Source organism: Cotesia typhae, unplaced genomic scaffold (assembly GCF_013202065.1).
Source record: "Cotesia typhae breed Kobodo isofemale line unplaced genomic scaffold, CoteBio_Ctyphae contig_20, whole genome shotgun sequence".
Lineage (NCBI taxonomy): Eukaryota > Metazoa > Arthropoda > Insecta > Hymenoptera > Braconidae > Cotesia > Cotesia typhae.
The window spans coordinates 5,392,701-5,400,311 of record NW_027423725.1 but is presented as its reverse complement, the minus strand read 5'-3'; positions in this window follow the sequence as shown (position 1 = coordinate 5,400,311).

Genomic DNA, 7,611 nt, shown 5'->3' with positions numbered 1-7,611 from the left:
AAATTACAAAGTAATACTATGTACTCACAAAAATGTATAAAGTTTTCGCATCTTCAACTGCTGTATTTAGGTAAAAAATAATCCTATCAAGATTCAAAGAAGGACTTAAACACAGCGTGAAAAGAGTTTGTGTGTAAGTCTTGGATAACTTCTGAAAAGATTGACCAATCAAAGAAAGACTTTCGGCATTCTAAAAGGGTACCCTGCGTTTGAATTATTTAAAAATTTCAAACGATTCAGTCGAATAAATTTTTTTAAATCTAAAAAAAAAACTTTCATAAAAATGATTTTTTTGAATAACTTTTAAGCTAATGTGTTAACCGATTTCATCAAAGCTTAAACAGATTTTTAATTTAAAAAATAACGTTGATTGCAACAAAGTCCATCATCTTCTGTTCTCAACAAATAAATTATTTAGATTGAGCAACTTGTAATTGAAAAACTACGTCGAATGTCACGAGGCGTATCATTAAAATCGCTTCATTCGAAGAGTTCACGGCCAGTTTTTTGAACCATATTTTTTTTTTGTAAACGAAGGAAAAATATCTGTTTTAACCAAAAGCATAATTACAAAACTTTTGAGCTTTAAAATGCGAGGGAATTTCAGTTATGTCGGTCAACAGTTTTCCAGATTTTTTTTTTATTTACGATAACAAAAAGAGTTGGAATCGTGTCATACAGGGTATGTGCTTTTATTTACCTTCCCTTTACAAGTCTACAACTTTTTGTTTTATTTTTCAATTTTTTTTTCGTATATTCTACAAGAGAAAAATTATTTCTTCATACAGTTTATGTAGAAATACGTTTTTTTTTGTTTTTAAATAATTTCTAGACACTTATGATTTTTATATTTTTCATTGGCAAATATAATTTTGTGCAAAAAGTTCTTAATAATTCCAATATGAATATTAAAGTTTCTGAGATGATTGAAGTAATATTCCACACTTAACATCTTTATGATTTAACTTACTTAACCCCTTAAATCCGACCTTGAACGCCCACTCTACCAACTTCCTTTGTTGTGGTTTATATTATCCCGGACTCATCTTACACCAAAACTTTCGCAAGTCTTCAAGGACTCCAGATATTTTGATGATGAACATAATTACCAAGAGAATAAAAATTTTATAAATTAATTTATTAACTAATGAAATAAACTTAACTTTGAAGAAGTATCAATTATAAAAATCGATAATACACGGAGAAAAAAAATGAAATTTTTACCTTTTCTGCATAGGAAAAATTTTTATGTTCACATTGTAACTTTTACGATCACAGTATTAAAAAATTAACTTGGTAAAATAGGAGAAATTTCTATATTTCTATATAGAAATTTTTCTTATGTGTTGTTATGCTTCTGTAGATTTTTCTTATTCTTTTGATGATACTTAAAACTGCAATGTATCTTCTTGGTTCTATGATTCTATATCCTCGGACAAAATATTCATATGACAAAAAATCCTCCAGCCATAATATCCATGAACGGAAAATCCTTGGACAAAATATGTATACATAATTTGAAGAATTAAATACGAACAAAACAATTAAAACTATTTTAATGAAATTTTTCGACACTGAACGCCATGAAACAAAACATAAAATCTTTAAATAGAAAAGGTTAATAATGGCTATAGCCATTAATTTATAAAGACCAACACAAATGCATGTAATCGTGTTGCGCCCTTTTATCATGGTTTTTGTGTGTGTTTATTCAACATTAGACCAACACAAGCGCGGATAATCGTGTTGCGCCTTTTTAACATGGTTTTTGTGTATTTTTTTTTTTTGACATTGTAATATTTTGATTTTTAAACTTCTTTTTTAATGAATTTTAAGATATTTTGTCCACAGATATTCTGACAAAAGATATTTTATACTAAGGATATTTTGTCTTAAAGATATTTTAACAAGGGTATTTTGTCGAGGATATTTTGTCTGAGGACGTAGACTCCGGATTGTTGTGCATTCCTAGTTACAGAAAACATTTAAGAATAAATTATAGAATTGTAACTAAAGATCTTACTTTAATTTTGTGTTATAAAATTAACTCCAGAATAAATACTAACAATTTAGTTAACATTTAACAATTAGTTTTCCAGTTGAAGTGTAATTTTACGGTATCAAATAATCAATTAAATGTGACTATAGTTTACACATTGAAATTTGTGTAATTTCCTTAGTCGAAATCTCCAACGTTTTTCCAACGTTTCCAACGTCTCAAACGTTGGAATCGCGTTTGAGATGTTGGAAACGTTGGAAAAACGTTGGAGATTTCGACTCGGGTTATTTAGAAGAAAATTGAACCTTTCTCCCGAGGCATAACAGTGTACAAAAATTAAGTAATTAGGAAATTTTTCTATTCGTTAATTAATAAAATATTTGGTGGTTTATGAAATTTAGTTGCATATGTATTTTTTTTTTTTATAGATCATTAGATTTTTTTCTTTGGTGATAGAAATTTTACCGATATTGACATAGAAATGTCTTCTATATTAAAATAGGATTTTTTTCGTTGTGTTAAAAGAATTTTTTCTTGAAATCTTGATATAAAAAGTTCTCATGTTGGTCTAAGGCTAATACTGGTCATAATAGGAATTGGTCTTGTGTAAATATAAATAGTCCAGTCGGCAGGGAAATATTAAGCGGTTTGTTTACGACTTCCCATGCAAATGGGGTAAATTGAATTTTTTTTTTTTAAATATTTAGAAAAATATGTAGATCAAAGTTAAAAAAAAAATCGCGGAAATTCAATTGTTTGAAAAATAGCCATTTTTCTCTCATAAAATATCTCAGAAACTACGCAAAAGTAGTCGAGACATGCTGCGTAGAAAATTTAGAGAATTAAATAAGGAACAAAATGATCCAAACGCGCTGTCTCTATTACCAATAGTTTACGAGATATAAATTTTTTAATGAAAAAAAATGCGATTCCACTCGAGCGCTTATAAACAAATAGCTGTAACTCCGCGAAAAATCCATCGATTGACTTTTTTTTTTAATTATAGCTATTGTTGTCTTCTATAAGCAAAAAAATCAGCTAAGCTCAAAAAAATTTTTTCGAATTTATTTAAATAATTTTTAGTTTTTTTAATTTTTGCATTAAAAAATATTTAAAATTAGAAAATATAAAAATTTTTCCGGCAACAAAGAATCCATATGAAGAAAAAAATTTTTCCACGACATACAGATAAAATCCCGAAAATATTATGGGTATTTTTCGTATTTTTTAATAGAAACAATGCGTATATTAAGGGGCACACCTAGTGTGAAATTTCGAAAAAGTCGATTTTTTTTTTTTTCATATTTCGGTAGATTACACCTTTAAAAATAACATATTAAAATTTCAAATCGATATCTCAAATAGTTCTTGAGTTATAACATTTTAAAGAGCAGCCGCTCGGCAGCTAGAGTGTCATTAGCTGCGAAACGTACCTGAAGTATTGTTCAGAGTCTACTGTCTCTTCCAGCCTCTATAACACGATTCCAGTTTCTATTGTTGGCTCTCAGGTATACAAAAATATATCATTATAATAATTTCTAGAAATTTCTAGAAATTTTTCGTTTACTGCCACGTAAATTATTTTCGGAGCCAGACACATTTAGTCTCATTGTGATCGTTGTATCGAGCGCATCATAATTTTACACGTGCTATTTTCTTGAAAATGAGTGATCAATCTTCATATTCAAATAAAAAAGGAACTCACAATGTTCCTAAGCATCGATCAATTGCGAAAAAACGCAAGTTTACCGGAAATAGATTTACATTTGAGCAATCTACTGCGAATACCAGTACGTCCGCAGAAAAGTTATTACAAAATAATGACAATAATGTTGTGATTGACCCATCTCATGGATATTGTATTTTGCAATTTTTATCAGTTTTTAGTGCAATTAGTAATTTAGTGGTGTGTAAAACCTGTCAAAAAAAAGTTACTTTCAATCAAGCAAGTTCAAGAGGCCTAGGGTTCAAAATTGCTATTATTTGTGAATGTGGCAATTCGTATATTAATTCTGGACCAATGATTAATAACGCATTTGAAATAAATAAACGTATTGTTGCTGTGATGCGTCTATTGGGCATCGGAATAAATGGGATAAATTTTTTCTGTGGATTAATGGATTTAGCATGCAAATTTTACGACCAAACTTTTGCGGGATGTTTTACGAATTTACAGATTGCAGCCGAAACTGTTTGTAAGTTCAGTATACAGCAAGCTATAAATGAAGAAAAAGAGCTTACATTAAAGAAAGAAAATTCGGAGACAAATTTGACTGTTAGCGGCGATGGTACCTGGAAAAAACGTGGTCATACTTCCCGTTTCGGAGTAGTTACGCTGGCAGGAAAATACAGCAAGAAAATTCTTGATTCATGCGTAAAATCTACATATTGTCAGAGTTGTGTTTTTTGGAAGAAAAAAAAAGATAGCGAACCTGAAGATTATGAGGAATGGCTATCATTACACGATGAAGAATGTGATGCCAATCATAAAGGATCTGCCTCAAAAATGGAAGTGGATAGTGTAAAAGACATGTTTGGTCGTTCCATTAGTAAATATGGTGTAAAATATACCCGCTATATTGGTGATGGTGATAGCGTTACCCACAAAGGACTTATAGATTTGAATCCTTATGATATTCCTGTTGCTAAATTGGAATGCTATCTACATGTGAAAAAAAGAATGGGAACACGTTGCCGAAGTGTAAAGAACATTAATAAGAAATTAGGAGGAAAAAGTAAAACATCACAAAAGTTAACTGTAAATTTTATAAATAAACTCCAAAAATATTATGGTTTAGCAATTATGAGGAATCAAGATAATGTAGAATCAAAAATCGAATTTTCGCAGGCCACAAACGACCAAAATTTTAGGTAAAATTCGACTATTTTTTTTAAAACGCCGCCATATTGTCAATTTTTGATTTTTTTTTATCGTAGGTCATTGTACAGACAATATTATCTAGTTTAACGAGATATTTTTTTTTTAGATTTCATCCACGGAGAAGGCCGGAATCACTGCAGCAGTGAAGGACCTTTTTTTTTTTCGCGCCGTTAGAGATCGACGATAACTTAAAAAATATTTAATTTTTTTCTTCAAAAATTTCATTATGTATTCTTAAAACATGTATAAATATATTCTTAAAATTTTAAAATAATTGATAAAGTATTTTTTTTAATAAAAATTCCCAAAAATCACGTTTTTTTAGGCCGTTACACTAGGTGTGACCCTTAAAATTTTTATTGCCATGGAATAAATCTAAAAAATGATCGACAAAGATAAATTATGTAAGTAGAATTGAACATAAAAATGATCGATGTCTTACTAAAGACGACTATAAAAATTAATGGATTTGACTATTTATTTTGTCAGAAAAAAAGATAATGCCACTTATCATGTGAAGAAAGGTTGTATATAATTTATTTGATCTATTGAAGAAGATCATATATTCTTTTTTGTAATACCATCAGGTGCAAAATATGTCGATCATGGAAGTCCACTGTATGGAATTGCTGATGACTGACGATACTACCAATTGTATTTGTTAAGGAAAAATTTCCATGATCTATTCGAAATATTGATATAACATCACATTTATTTTAATTTTCATTATAGGGTTACATTTTTCAAAAAGATAATAAAAAACTAAATAAAGTAAATCAATACTTATTTACGATGACCAATGTTTTTTATTATTTTTAGTTTTTATATTGGACTAATTAATAAATAAATTATATATATATATATATATATATATATATATATATATATATATATATATATATATATATATATATATATATATATATATATGTAGAGTGTTTCATTTTCAGGCACAATTTTTTTTTGTCCAATCTAAAAAACTGATAATGTTGGGGGAAGGATATATTTATAATTAGAGAAAAATTCCACGTGAATTAGAAGCAAATTTTCCACAAATAGAATTAACTTTGAGTTGACACTATTTATGATCACTGAAATACGATAATAACAAATCCACGTTCATTTAGCAAAGCTATTTTTGTATACACATCCAAAATATAAAATATACCTGATATTAAAAGTAAATTTAAGTGTACGATGGTATAATTATTTAAAATGTTCTGTAACACATTTTTGAATTTTTTTTTTAACCATATCTGTACCGAAAGTTAAACTTCTTTCCCTGATTTACGGGAAAAAATGCCACTTTTCTCTGAGAATAGATATTTAAGTACCTAGGGAAGTAGGTAGGATATCTCAATTCGCGTGCATGCCACCCTCAACTTCAACTCGGGAAGCAATTTTACATGCGGGTTGGAATATTCTACTTCCTTACCTCGGTGTATAATATACTATTAGAAGCTAATTAGTATTTTTTCTTTTTTGATGAGTTTTAAAAGATTATTATATAATTTTATGTCTTTGTAAAGGGTATAACACTGAAGTTGACAGATGTTAAAAATTTTTTTGGAATTTTATAGCAATTGAATTGTTAAAAAAAATTTTAATTAAAAAGTTTCAGAAGTAAAAATTAATAAAAATTACAAGTGAAAATTTTTAGAAGCATTTTTTTATTGTAATTAATTTTTAAAAAAAATTTTTAAAATTGAAAGCTGACCGCTAACTTCAATATTATTAAAGGATATATTATTTTGCGCAAAGCTAGTTTCAGTATGCTTGATTTTAATGCAATTACTTTGGTATTCCAATGGATATAAATAGAGTCGAACAGTATATGTTTTTTTGTAAAATTGTGTACTCTGAAAGATGCTGTATATAAAGTCACATTAAGAAGTCACATAAAGTAAATCACAATTTGAGATAAGCTTACCCTCTAATTCACTTGGGATTTTTTTTTTATTATATTGTTTTATCTATAAATTATGTTATCAGTTTTGCCAGTAAAACAAGACAGAAATCAATATTGCCTAAAAATGAAACGCTGATTTATATATATTGCTTTACAGTTATTAAATATGATTATTACCAACTAATTGATCATTAAAGAAATTGCGATTGTATAAAACAATGTAAGAAAAAATCAAATATTAAATGTTTAGTAATATTTGATCGAGTGAAAAAGCGGTAATTATGAATCTACATGTTGATGACTATGAATCATTTTATTTATTCTATAATAGTATATGTTTTTACAGTTTTGACTTGATTGATTGATGTATTGGTTATATTAATAGTTGCCATGTAAGAATTGTCTTAAGCTCATTAAATTGTAAATGTAAATGCCAGTATCAGTTCGATATTTTTTTTTATAGTTATAAAACAATACACAATTTACTTTTAGTAGAAACATTGTCGAAAACAATTATTAATTTTATCGGATATTTTGTTTTTTATATTTGTATATAATATTTCTTCATTCGAATCTCAAAACATTTTGTTGGACCTACTTTTTTAACTGAGAGTTAATTTTTAGAAATGTTTCCTAAATATTTCGTAAATATCAATTACTTTCTTGTATTTGTTATTATTATTTATTGTAACATTGATTTTTAACCCGACATATCGTTAGTACTTTAAGGTAACAAAAAAATTAAACAAAAAAATAGTGTGCTTACAATATAATACTAGTAAAAACTTTTATGTTGGGAATATTTATATACAACTCTAGCAA